The sequence below is a fragment of the Lutjanus erythropterus genome, chromosome 1 (assembly GCF_056507025.1).
Source record: "Lutjanus erythropterus isolate fLutEry1 chromosome 1, fLutEry1.hap2, whole genome shotgun sequence".
Taxonomy (NCBI): Eukaryota; Metazoa; Chordata; class Actinopteri; order Lutjaniformes; family Lutjanidae; genus Lutjanus; species Lutjanus erythropterus.
The window spans coordinates 21,633,720-21,655,531 of NC_139317.1; the positions used below are offsets into that span (position 1 = coordinate 21,633,720).

General features: G+C 37.9%; 1 protein-coding gene across 1 annotated transcript in view; it reads left to right on the forward strand.

The window, feature by feature from the left end:
• Positions 1-21,812, forward strand: part of tub (TUB bipartite transcription factor) — a 67,613-nt gene that overhangs the window by 13,637 nt on the left and 32,164 nt on the right. The window lies entirely within an intron of this gene.

Here is a 21,812-nt window from a genome sequence, read left to right on the forward strand (position 1 = left end):
TGGTCATCATTAGTAGAGGAGCTGGCATTTACTTTAACTGTTCACCTGTCACGTACACACTGGCCCCTGTTAAAAGTTAATTTAATGCAAAACAAACAAAAACACAGAATAATTAGGAATATACTGCCTGATGCTGACATCCCCTACTGCTGTCTTTTTCTAAAACATTAACAATAGGCTACAGATAATGGCCAGAACTGCAACTGAATGCGGATTCTGCACCAGCCGAGTTGATTAAAGTGATTAAGGTATAAACTAAAGCCAGACAGGCACAGACACACAGGCTGAGAGAACAGAATACATGATGTGAATAATGATTTATTCCTAATGGCAGATTTTGTACTGTTTTTTTTTTTTTTTATCATCATATCACAACTTTAGGGTTGTTCTGATACAGATACCATTCCTCCACTGTTGTATTGTGTTATAGCTAAAAGCTAATTTTCACATTTTCAAATACAAAGAGCACATACATTACAAACAACAGCCATTATAAAATACTGTACACTATGTAGATAATCGCAGGATGTGTACAGTATTTACAGAAAATGGTGTCAGAACATCTTTAAGTTTATTGTACAAAATAGTTGCAGAGCCTCTTATCATATACACTTTGGTCACATAGTTGTTTTGAGATGTTACTTGTTGTATTGGGATCAGTTAGCAACAAAACCAGACAGCACAGTGAGTGCACCTGACAGACAGAGGAGATTTAAGGAGGAGATCATACGAGGTAAGGAGGGAAAGGGTGTGGGCGCTTCAGGATCCTCTGAGGTGAAGCTCAGAGATTTTTTTCTGGTTGAGATCAGAGGGAGTTTGTGAGGGCGTCATGGCAGAAAGGCAGCCTGACTCTCAGCCAGCCTGACCCGCCTCTGTGGTTTGAAGCTTCATCTCTTACAGTGATGCTGACGAGCAAGGACTGACATGAGGTGCAAAGGTGGAGAAGCTTCCTCTTTGACGTCTCACTCCGTTTTGGCTTTCTGTTGCTCTGAGGAAGTGGTCGGTGTCTGCTCGGGTTCTAATGCCGGCAGGCTATGAGCTTCGAGCAAAGATACCTTTGAAAAAGAAATAGTTTGCATAGTTCTTTTTGTTGTTCTCCTTACAAACATTTTAGATGCAGATGAGAATCAGAACAATCAGCCACACAGTTGAGGATGGAGCCCCTTAAATGTCTTCTAGTGACACTTGATGATTATGAGTTTGAAAAGATGATCTTTGAAGTGCAGACAGATGCAGTTTGGAGGTGTGGAGGTGTTTGTGTGCCACAATTGTCCAAGGCTTCATGAATGTCTCAGTATTGCATATCTAATGTGAAAAAAATGGATAGCAGTGATTTATTGTCAATTTCTAAACATTGCTCCATCTATTTGTTAGGCAGCCATTACTGAAGAAACAGCCTTGAATTTTGAACGGACTTGGTCTCTAAGCTAATGGTTTTCAGCAGAAACAGAAATGGTAGACACACAATAGCTTCACACTTATATTTCAATCTGCTTTTAAATTTGTTACAAAGAAAAGAAGCCTTCTGTGAAAATCATGAAACATACTAAGTGCTATTCAGTGGAAATACATATGCAAGTTTTAAATCTGCACCAGCTGCAGTAAAATCAAGGTTTTTCTTTGAGTATCACCAAATGCCATCACTACAGGTAATCTTTTTGTCAGCTTGGCATTTCTCACCAAAACAGCTCTCTATTTTTAGACTTGTAAAGGCAGCCTCATGAAAGGAATAGCATCACCTCCGTTCATAAATCATAATCACTGCAGGTACGAGTGGCCTGACGGTGTTTGTAGCCTCCTCACTTTGATGCCTTTGCTGTCTTATTAAAACAGGGGAGGTTGTTGGTTCTCCTTCACATCAAAGTGGATTTGTGTTGAATTACCCTTTCAGCAGCAGGTGTGCTTTTGGATCAAGAGTCTGGAGCAGCATGACTATCCAGCTCTGGTTTTGGTCCTTAAAGATGGCTATTTCAAGAAAAAAGAAAGAACATCAAGAAGTGATGGCAAAAAGTGCCTCTTTATATGAGCAGTGCCTTGAGTCAGTGAGGACCCTATGCATTTTCCTGCATTTTACCAGGCTGAACACCACTGGCCAGATTTAATTCCAAGTTATACATCCGAGGGGTGATAGGAGAGCAATCATAGGGCAAGAAATTGTGTGTATGGTGCTCCATCTGCAATTCTCTTCTGCTATTTTCTTTGGCAGACATTATAGTATAGTTTATTCTCAATAGGTTTGTACCATGAGTGGTTATTCCTCACATTTTCCTTCTCACCATAGGTAGCATTCTCCACACAGGCTTATCTGTAAAGGTGAAAGTCATACATTTATGCAGGTACAGACATACACATGCAAACACAGAGTGATTTTGATCCCAATACATATATACATATGTAATATACCTACATACATATGTATACATGTGTGCATTTACACATATATCTGTCCAGGAACATACATGAACACACATGTACTTGCAAACACAAAAGCAATGCATTAGGATTGATTAATTCTTATATTAACAACGGATGAAATGACTGTGTATGATGTAAAATGGGTTGCTTGTTGCTCCCTCATGTTTTTTTTTTTTTTTTAGCATCTTTTAGCTCAAAGTTTTGGTTTTACAGCTCAGAACTTTACTGTTTTGAAATTTTCTTAACTGCTCTCAATAACCCTGTTCACTGACACATTTGTTCTCCATTAAAAAGCTCTGATAAACTCAATAACTTAAAATGAATGAAAAAATAGAAAAAAAGAAAAAATCAGTGACTAACTGGTGAAGATTTTTGGTGTTTGTCAGCTGCGGAGCAGTACACCACAGTCTGGATAAATTCTGATAGGCTGCAGGGTGTCCATTACTTCTGATAATGGACACCTACTAAGTAGTTCCAGTGAAACTGTCTTTTGTTTGTTCTAATTGAATAAACAGCCTATGTCTAAGATGAGTAACACTGCCCCTCTGAATTTGCTGATTCTTTATATTGCATAAGAGATTCTCTCACATAGCATATGCTATTCATTCATTCACATACTGTCAAATTGTATTTCCAGTTTGTCCACCGTAAGCAGTGTCTCTTAGGCTGATGTTGCGAGCACAATATCAGCTTTCTTGCTCATAGCGGAGCCAAAGGGTTGTATGAGCTGAGCGGATAGCGAAATATCTCCTGCTGTCACGTCATATTTAAGATTTGTCCCATTTGAACGTTTCCATTGCATGAGAACCTCATTAGATAATATTGACCATTTCAGGTATTAGTAAAAACCCACAGGTGTTAGCAGGTAGACTGAAGTACTGAGGTACGTGTCTGCTGGATACGTTTCGTAACATATTCACTGTATAAGCTGATAATATGTCAGTGCTGTGTTTTAACTTGTTCTGCTGCTTAAAACCCTTTAAGAATCTTCTGCATTCTGGTATCTTTTTATTTTAACTTTTAGAAAACATTATTCTAAAAATTAACGCATTATCATTGTAGAATCTACATTCAGTGATTTTATTTGATGCCGGCCAGCATGTAGGCCCTTAATTGTATATTGGCCAATCAACTAACTGCATTCAGGAGCAGTGGTACTGTAATTATAGTCCAAGGGCTACACTTATACGACACAGATACTATACAATAAATGAGCAGATTTTGAATTGTGATTTATAAATATGGGTGAATATGATGAATCACACTGCAGCAACAGGTTTTGACACTGGACTCTCTGTGGACAGTTGGCAGGAAAGATGCTGAAATCATAGAATAATTGTCCCACGACCATTCTCTTTTCTTCGTTTATTCTGTGTGCTGTTAATTAGCTGATCTCACTCTCTCTTGAATTGTTTTTTTCACTTCTTGTTCCCTATCATTGACCTTTCTACGTTTTATTCTGTAACTTGCAGTCAGCAGAGGATATTCCTCTTTCAGTCTGTGTTTCCCATGCGTTACCATGGACCATGAATTATACATGACCGATCATTATTTGACCTCCTATGAGATGATATACAGCCTCGCTCTGTCAGGTGTAATCTCTGTTGGAACGTAAAGGTGCTCTCAGGGTTTGCAGGAGATTTATACTATTCTTCTGAAAAATCACTCCTTAAAATTAGTTTTTGTTGGCTCTAGTATACTGCCTGTAGTGGTTTTACTGGTGGATTTTACCCTCTTTAAATTTATGTTTAACATTTTTTATATTGGATTCTTACAGGATTTGTGAACACTGTTTTGAGAAGGTCCATAAATGTAAAATATGTTAATTACATTCCCTCTCACTCTTCTTTTATTCATTTCCATCCTCTCCTCCATAGCTCTGTGCCACTGTGTGGGATATGCCACTGGAGCTGGTTGCTATGGTGAAACATCATGGCGTAAAATTGAGAAGTGGCATTAAGTTTTTGAGAAATAAGGTTGTGTGTGTGGAGAGTGCAATTATATATCTCCCATCCATGAGCAGACTCTAAGTGTGAACACATGCAGTCTCATCGCCCTCAGTCTCTTCATCACATGGTGAAGAATGAACGTCGTATTGTTGACTGAACAAGTCTGAACAATGGTACTGAAGGATTCTAGTGGTTTCTGCTGCTCCATATTGAATGCATTGATAAATGTTGATATATTAAGCTAGCATTGAGAAGGAGTAAAAAAAAAATCATGCCAAGAACAGTTTGAAATATGCTATATATTGCAGAGACACAGAGTACTTTTGTTTGTCATGTAGGAAATAATGAGGACTACTGAGATTACAGCCATTCAATATTAAGTGAATACATGAAACATTATGCAATAAATAATTATATGAATAAATACACATAAACTAATCCAGTAAATTTCTAGAACTCATCTAAATATTATGACATTATTGTATCCTGTTTCTTTTCAGAATAACAGAGTTTATAAGATACAGGTCATTTTTTTTATTTCGTTTCCAGTGGGCTTTTATTTCAAATTGTCCTTTTTACAAATTCAGTTTTTATTTCACAACAAAGTTCATTTTTATTTCCTTATGCCACTTTTTATCTTAACATTCATCTCTGTAAATCAAGACAAACAGCTGAGAGACAGTTAATGTGATTTTTAAGTTAGTTAGTCAGTTATGTGATCTTATTAATTTATTTAAAATTGAACATTGAACACAAGCCAGTTATCCCTGTGGTAACTTTTCTGACACCTCCTGCTTAAAACCCAAAAAGTCAGAAGGATTGTGAGGCCACGCTTTCACGGTCTGTATTCATACTGAAAATCTAGATCAAGCGAGCTTTTGCCCTTACGCACCATGGGAGGTTCCTGTCCACCCTGAGCTCGCCTTGGGACGCCTGCGTTATCTTTCGACAGGTGTATCACCCCAGTCAAACAAATTTTAAACATTTGTATCACTATCAGAATTTAACAATTGGTGCATGATTTAGCATGTGATTTGACAGGTGTCGTTATAATTCTGATGACGTGGTGGGAGCATGAATCACATCGCTGCGTGATGTGTGATAGTTGGAGGATTACTTAGATCTGTTAAACATGGAGAGAGCAGCTGGCCGTCTTGAACACTTACACAGGTGCTGAGCAGCCACTGGGATGTTATTAATAGTTTGGTGACAAGCCATATAACTAAGCTCTGTTATACAATTATCAAATATCTATCCATTATTTATATCTATGTGCACCAACCGTCCCCACTGTATCCATTATGTTTTGTCAAGATGTTTGCCTGCCAAGGCCTTTTGAAGATCAATATGAGATTGAAACATCGCCTCTCTTTCTTCAGAGATGCAAGTACAATGTGCAGATCCCATTTGTCTCTTCCCTCCCGTTGTTTAAAAGTAAAACAATCAATATTTAATAATCAGAATTGTGCACTAATTAATAACAGGAACACACACATTTAAACATGCAAACAAACCCAGCATGTGGGGCAGAGCCAAGGTGCAGAGTCTTTCTGTTCTGTCACTGTCTTTTGTTTTCCTTCAAGCACTTTGTCCTCTGCTGGCTCTAATTCCTGAACATTTAATGAGTTTCTCACTGTATAAATTGATACCCAAGGTCTAAAAATAAGGAACAGTCTGTTCTGTAATGACTCAGTGAGTGAAAGTTGTTGTCACAGCCACTTGCATGATGTGGTAGGAAAAAACAAAAGCATGTAGGCCTTGCAGTACTCCTGTCAGCTGCAAGTGTTTTGCATGTTTGCGTTGTAAATGACAAAGACTGAGAAAGATCCAATAATGATTAAGGATAAAGATGCATGATGATAGAAAGCCTGTTAGGATGGCTTTTGTCCCCTTACAGCAGACACAGTTAATGTGGGATAGTTAAGTTTGACCTCCCACAACAATGATCATCAAGATGCTCTTGAGCAAGGCTTATCTTTTAAAATCTTGTTTTATCTTACTTTATTGATCCCACAGTAATATATGTAAATATCAGAAAAGATAGAAATACACTACAATAGAAATATAATAGAAAATAACAATAATAAAATACTAACTTGAAATAGCTCAGTAGAAAATTGTAGAAAAAAAGGCATACCCTATCTCTATAGACAAAGAATATACCACACTACAGACATACTAAAATCTGAAATATTTTACAGAATATAGATTAAATGCTTTTTTGACTGTAAAATTGTGAATGACTCTCAGTGATGTTTATCATTACAACAAGTTTTCACTGGTCCAACACTCGAAACTTAGACGCATCTTTGTAAATTCGAGTAAATTGTTACTTTACGTTACTCAGACTCTTAATCACATTTATTGCCAAGTAGGTTTTTACACTTTAAGGAATTTGCTTTGGTATTTGAGACCATGACAAGAAACACAGTATGTAGAAAAATACAAAGAAAGATTTTTTAAGAAGCAGTTAGGTCTACTGCAAGAGAGGAAAATAAATAGGTTATTTAAGTGAGAGACCTGTACCGTTTCAGAATAAGATAAGATTATTTGAGGAAAATAAGATTATTTTCTGTATATATTATTATAATCTGTTTTCTTGTGTGTTTTCATATCTTTAGCATTTCAAAGTGAATGTGTGCAGTGCTACATATACCAATAAAGCCATTTAGATTTGAATTTCATTAGATAAAATACAACTTTATTAATCCCAAAGGAAGTTCTTATGCCAGAGATTGCTCCAAAATAACAGCAACATAGAGTTAAAAACAAAAAAAAAGCAATAAAATAACAGGAGCATCAAATATAAAAAGAAATATAGCATATGATGTCTATAAAGAGTAAATCCAAACAACGGTGTTTAAAAAAATAACAATAGAAATAGCATAATTTAAGTTAAAAAAAAAAGAAAAAACTAAAATAAACTAAAATACAAAAGTTATGTTGGCATTTACATTGAAAATAATATTGGCAGTGATGTGGAAAAGCAATACAATTAATATTGCACCTAAAAATGAAGAAAATGTTAAACATGATATAATGTGAATTATAATGAATCAAAGTATTCACCATTTAAAATCCTAACATGACGAATGCATGAATGGGACCGGTGGGCAGAAACTCATTTTCCATACAAGTTGGCTCTGTAAGCTCTTGTAACTGTGAATTTGCCTCCTTGACAGAGAGTGTGAAAGAGAGCGTAGGATTTGTGAAGCTGGAAGCGCAGAGCTTGTGCTATTGCACAGCACCTCCATGTGTCCATGAGTCATCACTACACATTCCTGTCACTGTTCAGTGTGTCCCCCTGTTGGGCGAGAAAAGTAAACACTGCCTGCCACTCGCTGCAGCAACACAGTGATGTTACTGTACGCTGCAGGCTCAGTCAGATGTCAATTAATCACAGCTATGGCGAGCGGCAGGGTGGTAATGTGTTTGTGTTTGTGCACATGTGTTTTTCCTTAAAGCAGATATTATGGTTAAATAGCCAGCCGGTGAGCTTTTAAATGATAATTAGTCTCCACTGTTGCCATGGTCACAGGCAGAGGAGCGTGTGTCAGAGGAGGCAGCGTGACCGCCGCCTCCTCGCAAAGATGCTGAGTTAGGATGCAAGGGTTGCACAGATTCACACCACAGCGCTCCCTGCGTCTCTCTGCGTATGTCCACAGAATTAAAAACATTCATTAGCACTGCGCTCTCATCCATGAAATGATGTGAGCGGCAGAATGACACAGTCAGCATCGTTTTTCAGGGAAAGGTATTTCACTCAAACACGAGTTCATAGTGAATGAGCTGATTATTGGCTGATGTGCCGTGTAACTGTGTCCTTTAAGGCTACAGTCCTTTTTTGTTTCATTTTCGGCACCCTATGGCTCACAATTTACTGCTTTTATCTGGAGTGATTTCATCTGATTCACTGTGTGTAATTACTTGGAGCTTTCCAAACTAGAGATGATGTCCAGGAGTGTGCAGCACTGCAAAAAACTAATTTGAGAGCTCTAGATAAAACATAAAAAGGACAGATAAGTATGAGCAGAAACAGCTTAGAAACAGTGAGTCACATGCATATAATCCTCTAAAGATAGATACAGGGCTCGCACGCTGTATAGCACCTGACAAGATGACATTCTCATTTAGCATCTCTACCTCTCTGCTGCTGTCTTTCTGTCAGCAGGGTGTGAGGTATAATGTGTGTGCATCAGTCTGTGTAGGATGTCAGTTCATATCCCCTCATTGAACCAAGAATGGGTCATTGACCTCTTAAAAGAACCAGTTATGCTTTGATTCTTGTACTTTTCATGGTCTGTTAAAACCCACACGATGAATGAGTGTCACAGATTATAAATATCTGGGCATTTGGCTTAATGATAAACTCTGATTTAAAACAGAAACCCACACAAAGAACCTGTTACTTATTTATTATTTCCCTTTTTTGTGATTTTTATATTGTTATTTGCTGTGTATCATTCTTGCCATACACGTCTGCTGGGTATTTTGACCTTTTTTGTCATTATTTTGTTATTATTGATGTTGTCAGTATTATACATTGTATGTCCTTCTGAACTGTATCATGTGTAAAATCGATTCATCGATCAATTTCCCTGAATAAATATCAGTTGATGGTTGATGAGGAAAGAGCTGACAGTTTTATAATTATGTATCATGAGCTAACAAATGTAAAATGGATTTTTAAACAGTTCTTTGAAAGGAGTACATACTTTTATCTGAAGAAAAATAGTGCAAGTATAAGATTGCATGAAAGCCCAAAACCTGATATAGACATCTATCTGGGGAAATAAATAAGTAATGGTTACATTAACTGTGTGTAAACATCAAATGTCTCTGACTTACAGTAGAAAAGCCTGAGTCTGACCTGTTGAGCGCTGTCAGTGTTGTAGAGACCAATCAAATTCTTTGATGAATAATGTAGATAAAAATAGTAAACACGGAGTTAGAGGGGGGATTGGGTCACATTACAGAATACAAGAATAGAAATATATGTAAGCATAGAGAAATGACAAGAAAATAGAAAATAAGAAGTATGTAAAAATATGTGCATTACACAACAATATACACAAAATAATAACAATACGATAAACAATTATATAACAAAATATACAACAAAATGAGAAACGTGAAACTGTGTACCTTATACCACAATACAACATGCCTCATACTAGAGTATACAAGTGTAAACAATAATGGTGAGAAATTTTACTTATAAATGTGTTAAAATGCAAGAATAATAAATAATAAATGCATAAATTAGAATATTATTGAAGTGCACAGTATAAATGCAGTATTGATGCTGGAGTATACCAGAGTATCAGAAAACTTTTATTGTACAAAATTTGTAAATGAGCAGAAAGTAACTGCAACAGAGTGCATGCATGATCAGTGCAAAGTGGTATGAGTATGGACAAACAATATTTTATTGACGATTGCAAAAATTAAAATATCATTTTAGACTACCAATATCTTACATTTAATAGTTCACAGCTGAGGAAATTTTGGTTTGAGGATATTACCACTATATAACAAAAACAGAGAGTTCACTGTAAAAAGCTGGAAAAAAAAATCACAGATCTTAATCACCTTTAACCGCTGGAAAATTACATTGCTAATTTAGATAATTCATAATTTGTCTGTCAAGAAATGTAAACACATCTGTGTATACTGAGGGGAAATATGGGAGATGACTCACTGGTCCATATTGGGTTTTGTGCCTCTTAAGCTGTGCGGCTTTGTCTGTTGCCCGTAGATACAAGTGGTTTCCAAATGGAAAGCCTGCCATAAACATCAATTTAGCGCAGCTCAAGATGTATAGCCTGTATTCAGGCTGTCACACTGAGAGAGTGATTCAGATCTCTGGGTGCTATTAAAGCAGTGTTTTTGTAATGTTTTCCAAATATCTTGTTAAATGTGTGCCTATTTCTGTTGGTGAACTACCACCTTTTTTTCTTGCAGTTTTTGGCATTTGCTGCAAAGATTTTTTTTGCATGTTTTATGAAATGTGGGAATCTATAAACCCGTCCTAGGTTTATGATTGTGCTGTAATCCAGGCTGCAAATGATTTATATACTATAGTCAGCTGTAGGGGTCAAAGAATTATCAGCCGAGTGGGTTATCGGTTCTTATATTCAACATTTTTACAATTAATCTGATTGGCAATAAGATAAATTACTTTAAAATGTGTTCATACGTCATTCCCAGGACATCACATAGACTGTCGTGAGCACAGCAGAATAATGAGAAAATCAGAAGGTATGAGCAGAGGGTGGGGTCTCTGTCACACACTTCTGGTGGGTCGTGGATGTTGATTGAGAGGGATTACTTTTGAATGAGTCTACGCTTTGTATTTTGGGAAAGTCTTCGCAGTTTGCCTTATTTTAATTAAACAAGTGCTTAAAGGCATTTCAGTACAAATTTAAGTTTTACCTGTTTGATCTATTTTTAATTTACTTACTTTTTGTTTATTTATTTATTGAACTTTTCATTAACTTTTTGAAATGCTGCTGGCAGCTCCCTGCACTTTTTATTTTAAGATAATGTTGAAAAGTTCTGCTTTAATTAAGCATATATGCTTAAATACATTTCATCAAAGTTTTGTTTTGGAGACTGTGTTATTCTAAATTCTGGCAACAAGATTTTTCGTACTGCAAACATATGTTGGCTCCAAATATTGTTATCAAACATGAAAAAACATACAGATCGACCCCTGATCAGTATTCAAATACCAAGTACATATTGAAAACTATTTCAAAGAAGAAAAATTATTTGCAGATTTCAGTGTTATTGTAAGCTGCTGTTTAAGACGACTTTTTCTTAAACTTTTATCAGAGTGGATACAAGTGGATGTTGTTAGCTTCTCTAATGATCATGTGGTACAACTCTTTACAGTTCTTTTGTTAACTGATTAATCGTTTAAGTCATTGTTCAAGCAAAAGTGTCAAATGTTTGCTTCTCTAATGTACCAATTTCCCGTTTTTCTTTGTCATTTATGACAGTAAATGAAAACGTCTTGGGTTTTGGCCAGTTGGTTGGACAAAAGAGGAAATAAAATGATGTCACTTTGGGCTCTGGGAAATTGTGATGAGCATTTCATCATTCTTTGACATTTTATAGACTAAATAATCAATTAATTGTGCAAATAATTGGCAGATTAATGAAATTAATGAAAATAACTGTTGCAGTCCTAGTAGCATACTGTACACACACAGATGAAGCTGTGCTATGGAAAGGAGGATGCAGAGGAACTTTGGTGTATTGAAGCAGTCCATCTGGTTCCCTCACTGGGACACTGGGACACTGTTTCATCCAGCGTGACATTTTCTAATCCAAATCATGTTTTATGCATGCCCTCTGTTGGGGCACTGTGAGATGAGATACAGGGATTTTTGTTGATACAAGGACTGTGTGTGTGTGTGTGTGTGTGTGTGTGTGCGTGTGTGTGTGTGTGTGCGCGTGTGTGGGTGTGTGTGTGTGTGTATGTGTGTCAGTTACCCACCTGCTGATTCTTTAGAATAGTTTCACACTGCGCTATAGCGCTGAAGGCAGTCACTAACACACATATAGTCTCAGGTGCACCTGGTTTGAAGTGATGCTATTACAAGCAAAGTGGACCCTGAAAACACAACTGGATTAAAAATTAAAATTTTCCATAATTTGTCGTCACCAGCAAAGATCACGTTGCAGACATTAGAGGGAATCAATAGTGGACACACATTAGATAAAATCAATACCGGACACAAGCCAATATGCTCATTCACTTTTCATTCTTTTCATGCATAAGCTGTTCACACACAGTCCCTCCCTCTCTGTCTCTGAGGCTGAGATTTACTTTGCACTCACACTCACAAACACATAGTGTCTCTGTTTCTCTCGCGCTCTCATTCGAAGATTTACAACTCCCCTTAAAATAAAGATGCCACTGTTTATGCCCTGCAGCAGCCTTCAAATGCTGGCTTTTTGGTTTTTGCCATCTACCTCAAATAGATCTCTTTGAATATTTGCATGGAGACATTTTTCTAAGTTTCTGTCTATGGCTGATGATATCATCCTCTGATTTGTAGCTGGAACGTCAGACTGCTGCTGATTCATAGAAGGCCTCAGTGGGCTGCTTCTGGCATCTAATCAGTCAGTGCATATGTGTAATCAGCTTTTCCTATATCGTATTTTACATGGCACACTCAGTGTGGTTTTATTGTGAAATTATGAAGCAGTGCGGCAGCCTGGCACTTCAGTATGAATTGAACAATCAAATGTTATCTGATTATGACTGAGATTTGAAAATGGTTTCTCAAGTAGGCTGTCAGGAGTAGTTTGAATATGCAATGTAATCACACTTTTGAAAAAAAAAAGGCTTGAAAGCATTTATATCTGCCAAATGCAGTTCAATTTGTGTTTCTGGACACATTCCTGAGCAAGAAGAGGGAACAATAGCTTGCTCACCTTTTCAAGTGGATGTTTTGTTTCTAATTAGAAAGATTTTTCCAGTAAGTGCGCTACTAAACATCAGATTGATTAGTGCCATTTTCCTATCATGTAATGCCTTCAGGTGCAAATGCGTCAGTTTCTTACCACTCTAAAAGCTTTTGCGAAAGAAGTGCTTTTAAGTAGCTAAAAGGTGTATACAGTTAAAGGGTTAGTTCTGATTATTTGAAGGTTGGCTTGATGAGGTACTTGTCCATAGTCAGTGTATTACCTACAGATAGATGACAGTCAGCACGCACCCAGTTTGGTGAGGGAACAGGAGCAGAAGTACCTGTGTAGGAAGCTAAGAAAAGAACTGCTGTGGACAGGGTCAGCAGCAAAACGGTATGAAAATATTCTAAGTACAGCACACACTTTAATTGATACTGATTTTTTTAGATGTGCTTTTTTTTAATTGGCTAAAATATTATAAAATTTGCTGCTGACCCTGTCCACAGGCGTACATTGCTCAGCTTCTGTGCTGGTACTCCTTCGCCAACCACCATCTACTGCAGGTAATACACTAACTATGGCTGAGTACTTCATACAACCCCACTTTAAATAATCCAAACTATCCCTTTAAGCACGTTAAAGCTTCAGAAACTCTTTATTTCTGTCCAACATCATGTTTCTTGCCCATTCATGCCTCTGATAGTCATAATTATCAGGTGAGAATTATTAAACACTATCTGCCTCTTAATCCTGATGCAGACAGGGCTTTTTCAGCTTACACTAACTTACTGTTGACAGGATCCCTTGGCTCGCTTCCAGCCTCTCTGAAGTGCAGCACGCTCCTGTGTGTGTGTGATGTGACGTAATGTGGATCCAGTCAGTGACTCACTCCTTTTGTCCTAATTGCCTCCTTCGAAGTCCCGCGTTTCAAGGCTGAATGTGTCATAAGAGTTTGATGAGGCCGTCCCATTTCAAGGCCTCTCCAAAGGCGGCAGAGAAATGCAGCTTTCTCTTGCCTCAATCTGGAGAACACAGCTGTTTTATCCATTGAAGCTTACATAACAACCCACTGTGTGTTGGTCATTGTTAAAGGTGAGTTCATGCAGTTCTTGTCAACTTGCTAAATTGGGAAATGTCACCTGATCATTACGTATTTATAAATAGCAGATCAAATGGACAAAAAAAAAAAGCCACCAAGTCAGAAGTAAATACTATAAACCAGGTATAAACTCCAGTGTTTGTTAGCATCCATGACATGTTGTTGTTCACTACACTGGACAGGGCAATTCAACTTCAATAGCGAATGGGCCAAATCTGAAAATCACAAGGGGTTTATGGGCCATTCAGAATATTTTGTCAATTAATAGCTACAAACACCTTGAACAGTTAATAACATTAATAGACATATTACTCCATGATTTGATTGATTTGTAGTGCCTCTTCATGCTGTAGTCCTTCATTACAGCAATGCATTTGATGGACAATAAACACATGCAGCTGGCAAAGTAGAGTGCATTCACTCTGGAATTCTTCCCTTTAGCTTCAAGAGACACATTTTGAAGCTTGTTAGCTTTGGTTGAGTCTCAAAATCTCATAGATACATAGCTTAGTTTTATTTAACATATCACACATGCCAGGTGGATTTGCAGGCAGCCTCTTGCGGGCCATAGAAAAATTCAAAAGGGCCCCATTTGGCCCGCGGGCCACTACTTGCTTAGACCTGAAACGGGGTGCAACAATCCCTCTCACACCATAAACACTGAAACTTGTGCACATTTGCCAGTAACCTGTTGAAATGTTTTCCAAATGTCCATCATAGGCACTATCACAACTATAAACTCAATTATACAACAGTTCCTCCAACCACGTAATTCGATTGGATGAGAGAGATTCCATTAGTGTTGATATAGAGTATAACAGCATTGGGACTTTTCACTATCTGTATCACTCTGCCTTACAGGTGTTCTAATAGCTGTTACATCAATGTTACAATGACTAACAGGTAGAGACAGGATGGAAAGGAGATGTCATATACAGTAATTATGTGGGAATTATTACTGTGGGTCACTTAAGTCCACAGAGTAGGACACAAGTACAGCTACTTCTTATGCATTACGATGGTTAGGAAATAATTTATGTCTTATACCAGGGGTTTTCAGAGCCTGAGACTGTGGGCCTCCCAGACAGGGTTTGAAAAAAAGTTTACTTTCAGTTAATTACTGGATGTCTATGGGATAATGATTGTTATTGATCCCACAGAAACTAAACCATTGAACCAAAGAATTAAATATTGTTGTTTTACCTAACTTCAGACTACAGCAAATCCATGAGAAAGTTCTGCCCAAATGTATTTATTAGTTTCAGACTCTGGGAAAGTTGGAAAAACACAAATTTAATGTAAAGTAATAACTAATATATTATGGAACTAGATTTATTGTCTTATTCCAGGCATCATCATTGCCGTCTGAGATGTGAGAGTTCAATTCACTAATGAGTCTGTCTATTCAGGAGCATCCTTGACTTGTTTTTAAAATAGCTAGTGTGACTTACCAACTTCCAACATCTATTGGTGGGACACAAGAAATGCATTTATTCAGTCTGACCAGAAGCAGGGATAACATGTACTGGGGATGCAAACTTTTATTCACTGAGCCTTCCCTGAACCTGTTATGTGGGAAAGCCCGCCTCCCACGCTGAAACCCTCGGACTTAAACAGATTATTTACGAAATTGCATCGTGAGCAGATTTCACAATCAGCAGATGGATGTATTAGTAGCTTTTCAAATCATGCTAAAATAACAACCTGCTTTAAACATTACTACCTTATTTGCTCCTCTGTTCTTCAACTTCTTTGGAGTAAACTTATGAATTTTCAACTTCACAAGTTGAGGAAAACTACCCAAGCACCATTAGTTTTAATATGTGAGGGAGGATGATATCTAGGAGTGAGACATGTCTTGAAGGAAGGAGGAGCAACCCTTCAAAAACCTCCAGTCTCCAACTTCACAGGCCTTTTCCTTCGAAGGCAGAGCCCCTGAATTGGGATGCATGGCAGCACATAGTTGCTGTGAATCAGCGGTGGAGGAATCACTAAAGTGGGGGAACATCAGCTGGGAAAAGATAAAGCCACTTTTATGTATATAAAACACAAGTAATATACTGTTTTGTGTTGTAAAATCAGAAAAACATGGACACAAAGGTTTTTTTTTGCAAGTTTGGTATGTTCCACCGCTTTGTTTGGTTGCTTTGTGTGGTGAAAATATAGAAATCTTCAGGTACAGTAGAAGTCACTCATCAGGAGGCACATGTCTTGCATGCCTGATCAGGCTTCTTTATTATTAAGGCAGTGTGCTCTGCAGCTGTGCTTCTGCCAGTCTGACTAAGACAGGCGGACACAAGCCAGAGATCCATTTTCACATCAGTGTGTGCCTTCTGTGCCAGGACCATTATTATAATTACTGATACTGCTGGCCTCCTGTTACCAACAATAAAATGCCTCTGGGAAAACTCTGTACAAATTCTGGATGGAAAAAATCTAATTTGTCTAGAGGATCTTATCATTTGCTGTTTAATGCTGTAATGGCTATTAGGCCAGAGGGAAAAAATGGAGAAAGAAAGCACTCTGTGTACTAAATAAGAAGGAGGAAATACATTTGTCTTCCTGAAATTATAAGAAAGTCAGCCTCCCACCCACCTCCAACTCTCTCATGACCACAGCCGAACTTCAAAGTCCTCCCATCAGCATCAAATATTAAGCAGGGCGCTGCGCTTACACCTGTTCCTCAGTGGAGTGGCTTGTTCCATTTACTGCCACTTTCATCACACCAGCTGATGTGCAGGGTACACACACCATTAACCACAGGGGCTCTTTGACATCCAGTCACATCTATTGACAGTCATCTACATTTATCCCATGACCAGCTCTCATAATTAATGAATCTCAGTGAGGAATTATGTTCTCTTGCCTCCCCTGAGAGGGAGGGAGTCGGTGCCTTGCTCAAGGGCGCAGGCAGAGCTGATGCTTGTTGACATGGAGGCTTTAAGCCTCAGTTACACAACATGTCTGCCTAATTACTGTTCCATCCTGCTTCTCCAACAGGGGGATAATAGCACTTAGGAGGATTGATGATGCAGGTTTCTTCTCTTCAGCAAATCGTCATGCTTTGGTTACTCATCACAATAATTTCATTACAGAATTTAAATTATGAAACCCAAAAAAAGAGCATGGGTCTCCAGGGCACACGTAACTACACTGTAACTGAGACATGTTTCATTGAGATGTTTATTTCATATTTGTCTGTCATAAATTTGTGACTCTTAAAAAGGTACACTTAAAGAAAAGTCTGTAAAAATAAGGCCTAATGTACCATGTTACTGTGAAGTAATCTTCTTTATTACTTTGCATTCGCCAGTGCCAGTATTGTTTCAGTTGGAAAGAGTTCTCCAGTCTGCCGTAGGGTACAAATGCTAGCATGCTGCGGATGCAAAGGCTGGGCCTGCTAGTTTGCTAACGGGTGACTGCCGAATTAATCAGCAGTATCAGACAAGTGCTGTTCAGTCAGTTAATGGTGCTCGCTCCAGTCTTAGCCTCAGGTGACCACATGCTGACTGTTAGCGTGCTGTGGGTGAAACAAGTGGGGCCTGCTAGGTAGCTAGTGGCTCATGCTAATTATTGTGAAGATAAAAACAATGTATAGCAGTTGTGCGCATCCAGAAACTATTTGAGGCTGGTGTTGGACCAACTAAAAGTAGCAATGAGGATATTAAATGGTCCGCATAAGTTCACATGCACATACATAATGTCCTCAAACAAGTAAAAATACACATTATCAACACCTCAAAGCACATAAGAAAAACATGAGGCCACAGGCTGTCATAACCACTCTATGGCTATTTCTAAAATGAGGCACCTTTATATACTGACAATATTCAAGTATAGGAATAAACAATATCCACTTGACTAATGTCTCCAAAGGAGGGGACATATATGATTCCATTTATTACACATATATGGAATGAGTGAACTATAGTGAACGGCAATAATATTTTCATTCAGAAAAAATGAGAAAAAAATAAAGAAAGAAAAGCAAAAAAAAAAAAAAAAAATCAGAAAACATATGCATGCGCAACACAACATGCATTTTGTATTGATGATTAATAGATTAAGTGTTGTTAATTATCAGTTAAAGAATATGCACAAAATTTGCATCCCAACTTTAGAGACTTTAATGTTTGGGCCTGTTTAGACTTTAAAATGAGTGATGTACATTTGAAACATCTTTCAGTTTCAGTTTCATTTAAATAAATTTGACAAGGCAAGAGACGACAGCACAGATAATCCTGAAATGTGTCAAACATAACAGCAACAGTGTTACAGTAGAAGCAAAATATCAAGCACATATGCCTAAAATAATAAAGTATTTAGTAAGCTTTAGTAAGTATAAAACATTTATTTAAATTTTATTTTCTTGTAGGTTTCATTGTGTCTGCTGTAGAAAGAGAGAGATAAAATAAATCTTGCAAAGACATCTGTGTGATTAAAGGCCATTATTTCACTGGACCAGTGAAGTTACACGTCTCTCTTTTAGTCTCTGAGTTTGGTGGGAGAAGACAAGGGTTTTTCTTGTGTAGTGGAATTACGAGTCCGAAATTTGCAAAAGCAGAGCTGTGTAGGAGGGACATCTGACTTTACTGCCCACTTCAGTGAAATACAACATGCTCCTCGGTAAATTAATAATGTAATATTTCAATATTTCTCAACCGTTTCACAAAAAATGATCCACTCAACTTTCTGGTCCTCCATTTTATTTAAACATCACTGGTGGTGGTGCGACATGGTGGGAGAAACTCTGTGTGGGGGATCGATCTGTTTGGGATTTTATGAAAGCGGATTTATTTTGCTCTTGTCTGTTCTGTCAACACTTTCTTTCTGCTTGAGTCAAAATGAAATACCTTTGAGACCTGACATTTTTGAAAGGCCATACCGTTAGAGAATGCAATCAATGTTTCATTATGCTTTCAGTAAAGCAGCTGCAGAAGGTTTCGATGCTGGAACTTCTGGAGGAGAATAAAATCAAGGTCAAATCTGGCCATATTTTTTAAACGTACTGTGTACAGGATCCTGGACAGTTTGTATGAAGGAAAGATTTGTGATTGTTTGCTTATGTTCATTTTGGGCTATTTGTCAGTGTCTGTTAACAGGAGGTGCAATCAATATTTATAAACCTATAGATCAAAATCAATTGAAAAGATTTTTAGCGCTTCACAAGATCTTTTTGCCTTGTGAGGTGCAGCAGCACACAACACCATATTACAATATAGGGTAAGACATATAACATAACATATAAAGTGAGAAATCTATAATTATAACATATAATACATAATTATAATTAAAAATAATACAATTTTCTGTAATTGGTCCAGTAGAGAGGGAGAACGCTACAGCTGGCACTACAATATAATCCCTCCAGGCAACTACGGAGCATCACTACTTCCACTTTAAGTGCCTGTTTTTCCACTGACAGGCTCAGATTGTTATTATGTGTATGAAAAGAGCACTACAGAGAGAACCCCTTTTTTAAAGAATAACATATTTTTTGTTGAACCACAAACAGCTATTTTATTTCTCTCACCAAACTCACCAGACTGTCTTTGAAAAACAGAGATTTTATCATCTTTATCTTCATTCAAACTCAGCAGAAACAAAATAAAACTCAGCAAAACCAGCTTTGCTAGTCTAGTCCCACTGTTCCAAGAATCACCAACTCTGGTTTGGTTGGAATAAACCCTTAATTCACTGCGTTAGACGTGAAAATATCAGGAGAGAGTGAGAGTGAGGCTGGACACCAGAGGAGCAGTGAGGGAGAAACGGTGTGTGTGACTTCAAGGTTTATTTCAACCAAACAACCAGAGTTTGTGGTTGTTGGAACAGTGGAAAGAAGAGCCAAGACATGAAGGAAGAAGTTCAACGCACTTTAACCGGCTCACAAGGACTGCAGGCCTGCCCAGTGTTCTCAAGGGAACGATATGCCTGTCACAAGAAAGACTTTGAAAATAGGTCCAACAACACTGGAGGACATGGGCTAAGATGAAAAAGGTTTATTCAGAGAATAATGTTTGACGCCAGCTGCATCAGAGTCACTTATAAGATGTAGTGGGCGTCACTTAAGTTTGTGTGCTCCAGTGTTTTTCACTTTCCTGTGAAATGAGCCAAGACATTTTAGTCAGTTTTGTTTTCTTTCTGTTGAGTTTGAAGGAAATGTGTTTTATGATGATAAAATTACTATTTTTTAAAGGGAGTCTGGTGAGTTTGGTGAATGCATAAAACAGCTGTTTCTGGTTAAGCAAAATATATCTTAATCTAAAGTAAAAAGTTATAATATATGTGACACTTCTCTGAACCCTTCAGTGGCAAAAACAAGCACTTATAGTGAACTTTGACGATGTGCAGTTTAGTTTCTGACTGAAAGATTATTTTTTTGGGCTTTTGCCTTTATTGTGATAGGACAGCTGAAGATATGACAGGATAGGGGACAGAGAGAGAGGGAACGACACGCAGCAAATTGGCTGCAGGCAGGAATCCAACCAGCAGCCGCTGCACAGGACTGACAGCCTCGATACATGGTGTGTACGCTCTGAGCTATAGGGGCGACCCCAGTTTCAAAAATTCTTGTCCCCATAAGTCACTCAGACACAACAACATAGGAAAATAAGGTCCAGGTTGAAAAATAACCAACTTACCCTTTGATTATGATTTATCCTGCAACTCTGTTATCTTTGTTTTTATTATTTTAACATATCAATCTTTAATTTTATCATATTTTAGGAATAGACTTTATATAACTGAAATAGTCTATTTTCCTCTGTTGGCTTCATTTCCTTGGTTTACTTTGGCTGTCTACTGCTGAACTCTAACAGAGATGCTTTTTTGGGGGGGGGCTGCAATAAATAATTGAGGGAAGATGCTTGAATGAACCTAATAGTGACTCCACTGATGTCTTTGTCTTTGTCTCGTTGCTAAAATAATATTTTGCACAATGTTGAATTCTATATAACATCTTTACCGTGCGGCACAGTGTGTCCAATCAGATCAGTGCATGATATGAATTCTGACCTTCGCTTGAACATATCACAAACACCTCAGCAACATTTAATGTGTGTGTGTGTGCACTTGAATGCATTTTGGTTTGGTGCAATGAATGTCCTAAATCCATGCGAATATATGAAAGGAATTTGGTGCAACACACGGATGATGAAATACTTCAAATACAATTTTGCCCAAGGCTGTTTTGTTGGGAGTCAGTAGCTGGCAAGAAGCTTTCATCTGCACCCACAAGCAATAGATTTTCCTCCCCAAATTTTCAGGATTGTTTCATATGATTTCACTCTTTTAACTAAACTGCAGAGATATTTGTGATTTGTTGATGGAGTTGACATGAATCGACTCCTTGTAAGGCAGTTTTTGTTACAAGGAAGCCGTTTGGTTTAACTGTGTATAGACGGGCTCCTCCTGAATAACCCTGGGAGCACAGTGAGTGATGTGTGTTTGTGCGGTGACAGTGAGGGGCGGCAGACGGAGGGCGGAAGCAGATGTGTGTGAGAGAGAGGTTCAGAGCTGTGGCACTATCACAGGGTGCCTTTGTCTGGCTGCAGAAGAGTGTTGAATTAAAGGCTGTTAACACTAGTCTGCACACTCATATGCTAATGCCTCTTACTCTGAGAGAATAAATAAATTATGGTCCAGAAAACACATCTGAGTCCCTGCTTTACATGCCTCGTGCAACACAGGCGAGAAAGATACAGATTGTGTGTGTCAGAAACAGAGAGACAGAAAGAGGGGGGTTGGCACTGTACAGAAATAGCGGTGAAGGAACATCAAAGAGGCAAGACAAAGGGGAATCTCTATAACCTTTCTTTGCTTAAGGCTTTGCACTCGATGCTGCTGTAGGTGATGCTGCACAAGAGATAACGAGAGATAGATTGGGCAGAGAGGCGTACAGAGCGAGATTTGGACAGAGAGGAAGGAAG